The 12,535-nt window shown below is 25.0% G+C and overlaps 1 protein-coding gene across 2 annotated transcripts in view; it reads right to left on the reverse strand.

Annotated features, from left to right (window-relative positions):
* The window catches only part of LOC129615930 (CUGBP Elav-like family member 2), a 187,317-nt gene extending 175,861 nt beyond the window's left edge, over positions 1-11,456 (reverse strand). The window contains exon 1 of one of the 2 annotated variants that reach the window (XM_055531359.1): positions 11,423-11,456. The gene's annotated coding sequence lies outside the window, so the exon portion shown is untranslated. The remainder of the gene's footprint in view (positions 1-11,422) is intronic. The other variant, XM_055531358.1, reaches the window with a different exon arrangement.
* Positions 11,457-12,535: the final 1,079 nt, after the last annotated feature.

Below are 12,535 nucleotides of genomic sequence, written 5' to 3' on the forward strand. Positions count from 1 at the left end.
TTGGCATTTTCATACTTAATCTCAAATTCTCTTCTACAAAATTTTTATTTCTCTCTCTCTCTCGCTCTCAGGATTTAAGGAAAGAGATTTTGATGTGAATTATGAATTGAAATACAATCCAAAGCAATCAATGTGTCACTTAATTAAATAATATAATAATTAAAATTAATACTATATACGCATATACAATGATTTAACATTCCATTTAATGCTATATAGCATTTTAAACGTCTAACACACTTTACGTATATAAACGCTCTCAACCGTATACATAAAAATAATGTTGAGAGAAGTAGTAATATAGGTTTATTCCGATAGGTGTCATAAAATAATTACATGAAAAAATAAAGGCGTAATCAACAATATTTAAAGTTGTTGGTTAGCATTTACTCTAATATAACAGTTTTTCATTATGATTATACTCCATTTGTAACAAAACTTCGTTATAACTTAAACAGAGCTCTACTTACAAATTACTCTCATCTACTTTGCAATAGTGGGGAGTATTATGAAACGCAAGTATTTGACACACAAATAAAATATTTGATTCTCTTCCACGATTCGGCAGAAAATGACTGCTGGGTGAAATGAAACCTTACAAATAACAGATTCAACTTCTATTCTAATTCTATATATATACATATATACATTCCTATTTTAGTTTTCTAGAAATTATTTCTGCAATTAAAAATTTTCTTGATTATAGATAGAAAACGATTCGACTTATTTTTTTTCTCTTTCTCTATTTTTTTGCTTCTTTTTCATTTATTTTTATTATTTTTCCGTTTACGAACACGCTTACTTTTCCCTCCATCAACTTAATTAATTTTGTTGTTAGGAGAAGAAAAGAAAAAATTAGTATAGAAAAATTGATATTGATTTTTAATTGTACAGCATACATTTAATTGATATTGACTAGAGTTTTAAATTAATTAGAAATTTTTTTCTCTCTTTTCATATAAGAATAAAATTATTATATAAAGAATTGAACTGTGATTGCTTCTGATTTACGATGAATTAAAAAAAAAATCTCAAATAAAATGTCAAAAAGTAATTTTCAACTTTTATTAAAAAAAAAAAATATTAATTTTTTAAATTTTATAAATTTTAAAGGGAGAATTACATAAGCAATTTCATTCCATAAAGGCATTTAAAACTTAAAAGTATTTTGTGATTATTTGGAAAGATGGCACAGAAATAATTGCAGGAAACTATTTACACACAATAATCAAATTAAAAATTATTTCAAAAATTAGGGGATTTTCATTTATTCAATTCTAGAATAGTTCTAGCTTGTAGTTGTTTCGAAAATTCACGCTACATACACTAAAAATATAGCTCATTCGGAAATTACTTTATAGCACAGGAAATATAGCACAGACTACTAGTTTAAATCTTGTCGCCGCCTCATGAAACGTTTTTTTTTTTTTTTTAAATTTAAAATTCAAAAAAATTTTAAATTTCAAAATGGCAGATTCAGATATTGAAGGGTTATTAAGTTTTCTTTAAGTCTTAAAATCTTGATAAAATTTCTTTGTTTTGCAGCGAATTGGGAGGCGAAAATTATTGGGATACAATATCATAAACAATATAATTTCTGTTATTTTTGAACGACTGATTATTAAAAAGTTTCAGAATTTGTAGACTGCGTGAACAAAAGAAACTTAGCTAAAGTTTTTGCATACTGTTTAACGCTACGATTTAAAAATTTTAGTTCTAATGTAGAACTTTCAGCGCAGCGTGCATAAAGACAAACCCCGTTAGCTTCGTATAACAGATCAATTAGTTTAATAGGGTGTCTATCAATTTGACATAGTATTCAATATTTAAAATTTTATGGCTGAATAAATCAAATTGAGGTTAAGTCTGCATTTTAGTAAGTGCATAAATCAGCTTTTAAACTCATTTTTAACCACACATTTTTTTTTTAAATATTTTCTTCAAAATAATATTAAGTTTTAATTATTCAAAAATATTTTTATTCACAAAATAATTTTAATAAATTTTTATAAGTCACTCACCTTTTAATTTATCACTTGTACAATTTAATATTGAACTTATAATTTTGAACAAGACAAAAATTTAATGCACAAAATTTGAAAAAAAAAAACTAGAAATTTACTTAAGGAACTGACCCAAAAATACTAAACTCAATAATTTGCATTTTGCTCTTTTTCCGTATCCAAAGAAAATTTTTATTTATTTTATAAATTTTTTTTCTTATGTCAAACTTTTCAAATTTTTCAAATCATACTAAATATAATTTTTTTTTTAAAATTATTTTGAAAAAAATTTTTTTCTGAAGAACACACAAAAATCATAAATTTCATAAAAAAATTACTTAAATTTGTAAAAATCACGCACAGTATTAGATATACGGCCTCTACTTTATGTTTTAGGAGATATTATAGAGAAATATGGTAATTATTGTAATATGGCAAGCCTTATTTGAAGAAAAAAAATTATTTTTAATAAGCGGCATATACATACATACTATCGACTTTTACTTAATATTTCTATTCTATATACACATTTACTTAATTTTTCTAGCGTAATGTGGAAAAACCGAACATCATTCTTAGAATGAAATTGCCTTCAAAATTGCTGAATTTTTAAAAACCTAAGCATTACTAACGAAGGGATTACTAAACAATGTTAATAAAATGCAAAAAAATTTTCAATTCTGCTGCGGAGACTTTTACTGGAACTATATAAGAAGTTTCACCTTGGCAACTTCAAATATGACAACCAGTTTTTTTGGGAAGATCAGAGCTCGGAAATATGATCCAGAGTTCGATTATACATTTATTGCCAAAAACACTGAACTAATTGATGGAGTTTTTTGAAATTTAATATTTTAGTTCTACCTGTAACCGCAACATTCTGGGCTTACCGCAGCTACTGATGATTTTCTGTAAAACTTTCGCTTAACTGGCCAATAAACATTATAATCGCTTATGTGCTGACCACATCAGATTTTTTTATTTTCATTTGCACACAATTACAATTAATTAATTTTTAAGGAAATCATCGAAATTTATAATTAAATTTATTTTGAATTTTTTAAGCTTATTAATTGCAAATAGTGCATTAATAGATCCAAAAAAGAAGAACACAAAAGAAAAAAGATTGAATGGGCATAAGTTGCTCATATCAATTGCAGTGCATAGGTGTATGTGTATATGAATGTACCTATAGAAATCAATTTGTCAGTTCAATAGAAATTATTAAGTTAAAAACTAAAGTAATTATTGCGATTACAAAACATGAAAAAGGAGAATATAATTGAATTCAATAAATAGAAGAGCAAAAATAGAGAGAGAAAATGTAGAACTTTTCCAATATTTTTTTTTTTTTTATATCACTTACCTAATTAATAAAAGTTCGTCTGTTATTTTTTTCTTTCATATTTTTTTTTTTTAATTCTTTTAATGCAAATCTTTTTCAAAACATTTTTTTTTTTTCCCTATATTTAAAACAACAACGAAAAAAAAGGAAAAGAAGCCAAATTCCATTTTATTTTTTAAAATAAATGAAGAGAACAAAATACAAAAATTCCTCATTCATTAGATTGTCAGAAGAAAGACAAATATGTATTCTGTCTACTCAAACAAATAGCACAACAGTCTTTTCCTGCTTCTTATAAAAAAAAAAGTACTTTAATTTTTTTTTTTTTTAGAAAATTTATACATTCTGACATATCCATAACCATGTACAAGTAAGTAAGTATACATACACATAAATAAATACAGTATAAATTTTTATACCTCACTGTACGTACTGCACTCATATATGTTTGGGTCTATATGTTTGATATTTTTATATATTTCATTTAATCAATTTTATTTTGGATTGATGTCCAAGTGAACTCTGCACCTAATGACAGAGCGATTAAGTCATTAGTCTTCTATTGTATATAAGGCAATTTAAACAAAAATTTCCTATTTTCTATGAACTTTCAAACAAAAAAAAAAAGAGAGGAAAAAACAGAAAAAAAACATAGCAAAATAATACTCGAAACACTTTATAAATTCAATTCCTTATAACTATAAGGTTGCAAAAAAATATAAGGTAACAAGAGAACATCGCAGGGAGCATGCGAATATTACATACGAATATTACTGGTTCAACAATAAATTTATGAAAATAAGGTTGTCACAAGACAACTACATATATAGTAAAATAGCACAAAATCTTAATACAGTCAGAAATTCGGATTGGCAAGAATAGACTGAAGAAGAAAAATTTTGAATATTTGGAAGAAAAATTTTAAAAGGTTTATTAAATAATTAACAATTAACACTAAAAATTTAATTGACAAGTGTTAACATAATTCTACATTAAATTACAAAAATTAATGGAGTTGCTCCATTTATAATGTAAAACGTTATGGAAGGAAATAAGGTAGTTCTTAAAATTCAAAATAATTCTAACCAAATTCATTTTATCTAAAATTCTAACCAAATTTACTTTATAATAAAAATGAACGCCCCCTATTACTTCCTATCTTATTCGATTTTAAAATATATATAAAAGCTAAAACTTATACGCCCATCAATAATTTCTTCTTATATTTTATCGCATATTTTAAAATTTACGATAGTAAAGTTTTTATTTATGGTTTGCCGCTACAATTTTTGGTTCTAAAATGAGATTTATTTATTAGTTGTGTTGTAGTATAGGTTTATAAAAAATTGAACATCATACGTAATTCCAAGAAATTGAAAAGTGTTACCAATGCCGAAAATTTTAGAATTTTTTTAGAAGAATTTGAATTGTTTTTCGAATTGTAATGTTAATACGACCATTTTCAATTAATAATTGAAAATTGGCCTAACCATCAACACTGAAAAAACGAAGTATCTCAAACTATCTGGAAATGAAGGAAGAAGACAACCCGAAAACATCTCGATAGAGAATCTAGACATTGAAAGTGTGTCTCAATTTTCATTCATTCAACAACAACAGTTTGTAAAGCTGCATACAAGAAAGAATACTGGTATTTGAAAGGAAAATATTGAGACAGATATATGGGCCTGTAAGACTACAAAACGGAGAATACAGGAGAAGATAGCCAGAAAGATGTAGTGAAATACGTTAAGTCTCAAATGCTCAGTTGGGCTGGGCATGTTGTAAGAATGCACGAAAACAGAGTCCAAAATCGAATATTCCTCAACAGACCGCTTATAGTCAGTTGTAAAGCTACAAGAAGAAGAAGTATAATTGATATTAAATTACAAAAAAATGATTTTTTCAAAAAAAAATAAATATTTTTTTTTTTAATCTTACAATTAATTTAATTCCTTCATTTAGAAAGTCACAGCTAATCACAGAAGAGATAGATTTCAACTTTCCTCATTAAACTTTATTTTAAAAATTTATCATATGTGTTTGACAAATCACCTTCATTCTCTATGCCATACTCAAGTAATTATTTATGTCATATACACTGATTAAATGCTGTTAATTTTCATCGCAAATACACCATATATAACTACCACTGTATATAATTAAAAGCATTAATAATAAAAATGACATAAAATTTATATTGCTTTTCCTGATTCGCTATATACCGTTAATAAGCTCATATACATATTGTATACCTGCTATATAAAAATCCTGCTATATAAAAATAAAATACTTTCCTATTAAAAGTAAAGGGAATTTTATAAGTACTTTGCAGTAACAATTAAAAATCGCATATTGCCAAAAAAGTTTTCTAGTAGTAATAAATAAATTTTTTTTTTCCTGTAAAAATAACATGAACATTAAAAAGAAGAAAAAAAAAAGTAGAAATCAGTAAAAATAATTCAAGATGTTTTTTTCTATACTAGTATAGGAAAAATATAGGATCATTAAAAAGAACAACACAAACCTACCTATTCACAATATACCCATGTATAAAAGTGACATCTATATAGTAAAAATAAGATTATAAACACAAACATTATAAATGTGTGTATTGGTTTTTTTTTTTTGACAAAATTTTTGGTAGCATATGGAATTTTTATTTTATTATTGAAAATTACACATTATAAATTATATATACAAGTGTTTTACATCCTTGTATAAATGCCTTGTATATGTGTGTATGTAGGTATAGCTGTATACAATAAATTATTTTAATGAAATGAAGTCCAGTACCAGTTCGAAACAAACAAACAAAAAAAATAATAATATTTTTATAAGGAAAATATTATAAAAAATTGATTACATTGACAGACAAAGTATAAAAGTCAGAAAAAGAAAAAATAATAAAAAAAAGATATAAAAAAAATTATAGATATTATAAGATATGTATGTATGTATGCATTTTGATATATGTATACAAAAATATTAATTTACTTGTCACAAAATAAACAGTAGGAACATTACGTACAATATATGTCAATTAAAATTGTCAAAAATTTGCTATAATTGTGTCACTTTTTTATTGTCAAAAATTAACACTCAAGTCTTAGCGCAACCATTCTCTACTATTTTGAATTATATTCGTCTAATTGTCTCTTTTAAAAGTATGTTCGGCAATTAACCTTCTTGTCATTTAAAATTTTTTTTTCTCAATTTTCTGTCAATTTTCCTTTCTCTTCTCATGGAAACTGAAATGTCAACAAATAAATTTAAAGTATAACAACTAAAATAAGAAAGTGAGATGAAGCATCTTTCTCCTATATACATACCATGTAACCTAAAATGTGAGTCTCAAGAAATACTTAAAACCCTATAATGTAAACTTAACTGTCATTAAGTAAATTGACATAACCGTTATGACTCTCTGTATATCACTTTTAAACCAAAAATTTTTTTCATTATACACATATGTATATATTTTTTTCATGCAACAATTAGCAATTGAAAAAATTCAGGGGAAAAAATTTGTCACGTGACATTTATCACCTCTCAATTTTATGCTGTCACACTTTTATTATCAAACGCTTTTCGTTTTAGTACTCTATAAATTTGTTATAATGAGCTATATGTACTCATCCTGGACAGAACTAATTATTTAAATTTTAAATTGTTACCACACTAAAATACCTAATTTTCATAAAATTTACTTCGTAGAATTTCAAGAGAGGGAACCAGTTGTTCCGGTCAAAAATAAGTAAATGTTTGACATAATTTATCCAATACTGTTTATAGTAAAAAAAAATAAAAAAAAAAAATCATAACTATAAAAAAAACTTAAAAACTTTTTTTCTTAATTTATTATGACTATATATAGAATATATATATATATATATATATATATATATATATATATATATGTATATACCAAAGATAAACTTATTGAATATGAAAAAGAAATCTGTCAAGTTACATACGGTAATACATCAAAAGTAAGTAAAAATAAATATAAGAATAAAGCAGGAACAAGTAAAATAATTAGTATATGAAAAAAAAGAACACTATACACATGCACACATACATATATATATATATAGATAGAAAGAAAAACTTCTTCTCATAATAAAAATGTTCATCTGGCCTGCCAGATATCATCTGCCTTATATCGCTTATCATTTTATGAACTAAAAGAATATTGAAGTCCCTTGTTACACACACATTAAAAATTGCAACCAATTCTAAAAAGTTTTTTAAAAAGATTTTTATATTTTTCCTTTTATTTTTTTTTTTACTTTCAGATCATTGTGAAAGACAGGTTTATAGACATATCATAAGAACGTGAAGGAAATTTATTTTCTTTTATGATATATAGCATATTTTCTTCATCACACATACATATATACGTACATCCTTCAAATAAAATGCGAGTTGATTCCTTTTTATAAAAAAAAAAAAATATCATTTATATAAAAGTCGATTATACCATGTGTACACGCGCCTATTAATCTTTAATATACAAAGTATAACCACTACAAAATGAGAAAGCGTATATTATAGACTTTGTGAATTGTTTATTATAAAAGCTGTTACACATAATTTATTGATAATAATTTCAGCAACTTAGCAACATACTTCTTAAACTATTATATTTTTATAAGATACAAAGAAAGAGAATAATTTCTTAAACGTTTATATAGTTGGTAAAAGAGTTGGTATATAGTTGATTAGGGAAACTTTGAATTATGACATAGCTTACATTTAAATATACATACAATTACATACATAGATATTCTTATAATATGGTCCTTTCCATATATATTAGCAATAGATTCAAGTGTATATATAAGAAAAAACAATTTTCATAAAAAAGTTTTTTACTCTTCTGAAGTTAATAAAGAGAGAAACTTATTGAAGAAACTTACAAAAAATTAATGACATTTAATTTAAAAATATTTAAGAAGCAAAAAAAAAATATATTAAAATAAAATGCATAAATTGAAATATTATTGACATTTAAAAAAAATGCAAAGTAAGAATTTCAAGAAAAAATAATTAAAACGCGAGAAAATAGAATTGATCATGTCAACTCTATGATACCCGTACAAATTAGTTATCCTATTGGCGAACAAATATGCCATGGTAAACTATTGAGCAGGTTATCAGTTTAATTACGATTTAATTTATAAACGGCAACAAACAGTGTGGCGACTTTATAATACTCTTTGAACATACACTCCCACGAAAATAATATAGTTCTCATTTTAGTACCGTAATTTCAATAGTTTCTAATAGATGGCCAAACAACTATTGGAATTGTATGGCAGCTAGCACAAATAATCAAAAAATTTCAGATGGAAAGACAAAGAGATGGGCATGGGCAGACAGCCAATTATTTATTTTTATACCCTTCGCTCATACGCTCGTACTGGCAGGTACGGGAATAAAAATGCAAAACCTTGTACATATATGTATATGTATACATGAATATTAATTAATTTTAATTAACAAAATTAATACAGGGAAAACGAAAAAACACGATCATATTTCTATACATCGAAGAGAGAAAATACGAGTACGAGTATTAGAGAGAATGTTATTGCTTTCTTAATAATCACTGGAAAAAGAAAATATTGTTTACATGGTTAAAATTGCTATAAAACATGTGTTGCAGTCTTGAGCTCTACAGCTTTTAGTGATTTTAACTATTTAGACTTTTAAACAATAAATAATTAGCAATAGCAATTATATAACAAATATCGTGGATCAATATTATGATTCAACATAAAATTAACGTGTATCAAACATCAAAGTAGATTAGCCTTTATTTAATGTTGTGAAGCTTCCGACAATTCCACCATAGTACCCAGAATTTAACCCTACTTAGCATGTGTGTGGACAATACTTGAAAACATTAAAAATTGCTTCTTCTATATAACTGAATACAATTTTAATTTTACTCTGTTTTAATTTTGAATTGAAGTAAAATAAATTATTTACGAATATCAACCAATTTCTTATTATTTACAGCACCTTCAATTGACGTTTTTTTTTTCTTCCCCGGGACCGTGGCATTTAAGCCACTCCTCTCACGTCGACCCTTAGGATCTTTTATGATTCTCGTCCCCACCTAGATCAGCCCTAAACACAGGCACCTGACAAACCCCAGTATAACAGCCACATCAAACCGCGAGATCATTCCGGGGGTTACAAAGCGCCCCCGAAGCATTCCAGTCGCAGACGAGCAATCGCCCCGCATTCACACAATAAGTGCTCCATCGTTTCGTCCTCTTATATGACGTTTATAAGTGTTCTTAATTCAAACGTTTATTTAATTAAAATCCGTTTATTGAAATTGAGTGTGTTTTTTTTAAAAGTATTAGAAAAGTAGTAAACAAAACGCTAAATTCTTACATATATTCTTACACATTTTTACATAATCGTATATAACAACTCATATCAAAATCAAATCTGTAATTCAAATTGAGAACCCTGTAATTTAAGAAAAATTCTCATACATAGTTTATGACTTAAATGTGAATGTATAAAAGTTCATTTAACGTATTTACACAATGATAACACTATTGATGATAACAAAACGAATTATTAAAAAAAAAGAAACAAAAAATAAATACAAGAAAAACACATGATTATAAAATTTTACAAATCAACATACAGTAGAAAACAATTTAATCTAACATCAATGATCTTACATCAACATATAAGAGCAAAAAGCAATTTGTTATACATTTATTCAAATGTTATAATTAAAAATTTTACAGCAATAAGGTATGTTCCGTTATGAAAATTCTAAAACTTGTATAATAACTTGCTTTAAATACAATATAAATTCAAAAATTATCAATATGTACATTACGATTTTAAACTGCACAATTTTCAAAAATTCAGCTCAAGTCAAGTTTGTACATATTCTATTTTATTATACTTATATCGAATCGAGACTTTATTGATATCATTTCATTTTGACATTTTGGTAAAAATTACTAAAATCAATTATACTTTTAGTAAATTGTACCAAAATTAATAAAAATAAAACAAAATTACTTTAAAATCTTAAATTAATAGATTCTCTTTACTTTTACATTAAATATCGTAATAATATTAAGGGACCTTATCTAAAATACTGTAAAAATTTTGTCCTACTTCGCTACTTCGAGGAGCATAGGGCTCTGGTGCACGATATTGTAGATAACCATTAACCAGTTTCTTATGTCATAAGACCGTCACTTACTAGGTAGGTGATGAGCCTACCGTAGTTTTTTTATATGAAATATTTAAGGTTATTGAATATTTACTGTTTTATTTTACTTCAATTAATATTAATTTTTTTTTATATTTAATGTGCATAAAGCTATATAAAATAATGAATATAATTTTTTTATAGTGACCCTGACTGGAGGCTTTGGACCCGAAACCCTTCAGTTAAAGGACCAGTACAATTTCCACTTTTTATATGTCAGATATAAAAATTCAATTATTCATAATAATTCTGTCAATTATATGTCATTTGCTCATTATTTTGTTATTGTCATTTTTTGACATAACCGAATCTTTGGTGATTATTTTAGATTTTTGTTTTTTTTTATATAACTTGATTAAATAAATATGAAAATTATTATAAAATTGTTTTTTATGGAATTCAAAATTTAGAAAAAATCAATTTTGGAAAGCAAGGTTTTCCATTCAACTCATTTCCTTAAAAATTCGTATAGATAAAATAAAATGGATTTTACTGTATAGCATATATACATATATACATATACACATATAAAACAGACAATTTTAATATATACATGCGAACTAATAATCCAAAATTACTTTTGTTTTTTTTGTTGATTAAAAAAGCAATAATTTTTAGTACAAAATTGATGAGTGAATTTGTTTTACAAAATAATCAAGTGAAACAAATTAAGTGTATGCAAAATCCAAGTATACGTAACAATAAAGAAAATTAAAACTACAAAAATTACAAAAATTCATTTTAAAAAAAAAATTAAAAATTAAGCAAAATTAAAATAAGAAAAAAAAAATTCAATAGAAAAAACTTAACCCTTACAAAACGAAATTTTTTTGTTGTGTCTTGGTTTTTATTTTTTTTTTTTTAATTTCTGTGTTGTGAAATTCAAATCCTTTTCTTTTGCAAGATTTTTTATTAATTTTATCTTTTATTTTTTCTTGTTTTGCTTTTCAATTTTAGAACGTTAACAAAGACGAAACGAAACTTTCACAAAAATACAATAAAAAAGCACTTTACTTTTGAAATTTTTTTTTAAAAAATCAAATATTTTTTTAATGATTTTTAATTAATTAAAATTTAATTTAATTGTAATAAATTTAAAAAAAAATAATAATAAATGAAATGCATAAAAGATTATAACGGCATTAAATAATAAATAAATTACAAGAAGACAAAAACAAAGAAACCATCACCAGAAAACCACCACTACCAAAAAAAAAAAAAAAATTTTTCACCACGGACGAACACAAGACTTGACTATATGAATTAAACGAAATAGCTTGACTAACTAACTAAATCAATTAATTTATATTCCCCTATAACCGCCCAACAACAACAACAACAAGTACAAACAAATAAAATAAAAGAAAAAACAAAAAAACTGTTATAATAATTATAAGGTTCCTACTTTTATAATTTCCTATTTGATTTTTAGATTTTTTTTTTTCGTTTTTTTTTTTTTTTTAATTTTGTTGTCTTTTATTCACAAAAAAAAAAAAAAATAATGGAAAAAAAAGGCTTATTAAAACACCCCCAAGAATCGATTTTTAGGTTTTTTTTTTTATTCCTATTGCATTTCATTTTCTTTTATATAAATTTTTTTGTGTACTAATTTTGTTAATCAAGATTAAAATAATTCAATAATAAAATTGTCTTCAATTGTAAATAAATTAAATATGTATTGAAAACATATACAAATATACCTGCTATATTTATACACTTATACGTAATTTATAGGGTATGTCAGATTTTTGAAGCCTCAAAATTCATTAATGGATTTTATGAATTATCGATCCTCATTAATGTATGAGTACATCTAGGTTTAGGTTTAAGTTGACGCGGTTATCCGACGGTAAACTTGGGCACAAATAGGCTCGTTGTGATACCGTTAGTTCTCCATAATCCCCAACCTCAAATGAAACAGCCCGAGTC

Source organism: Condylostylus longicornis, unplaced genomic scaffold, assembly GCF_029603195.1.
Source record: "Condylostylus longicornis isolate FDR11 unplaced genomic scaffold, ASM2960319v2 ptg000153l, whole genome shotgun sequence".
Classification (NCBI taxonomy): domain Eukaryota; kingdom Metazoa; phylum Arthropoda; class Insecta; order Diptera; family Dolichopodidae; genus Condylostylus; species Condylostylus longicornis.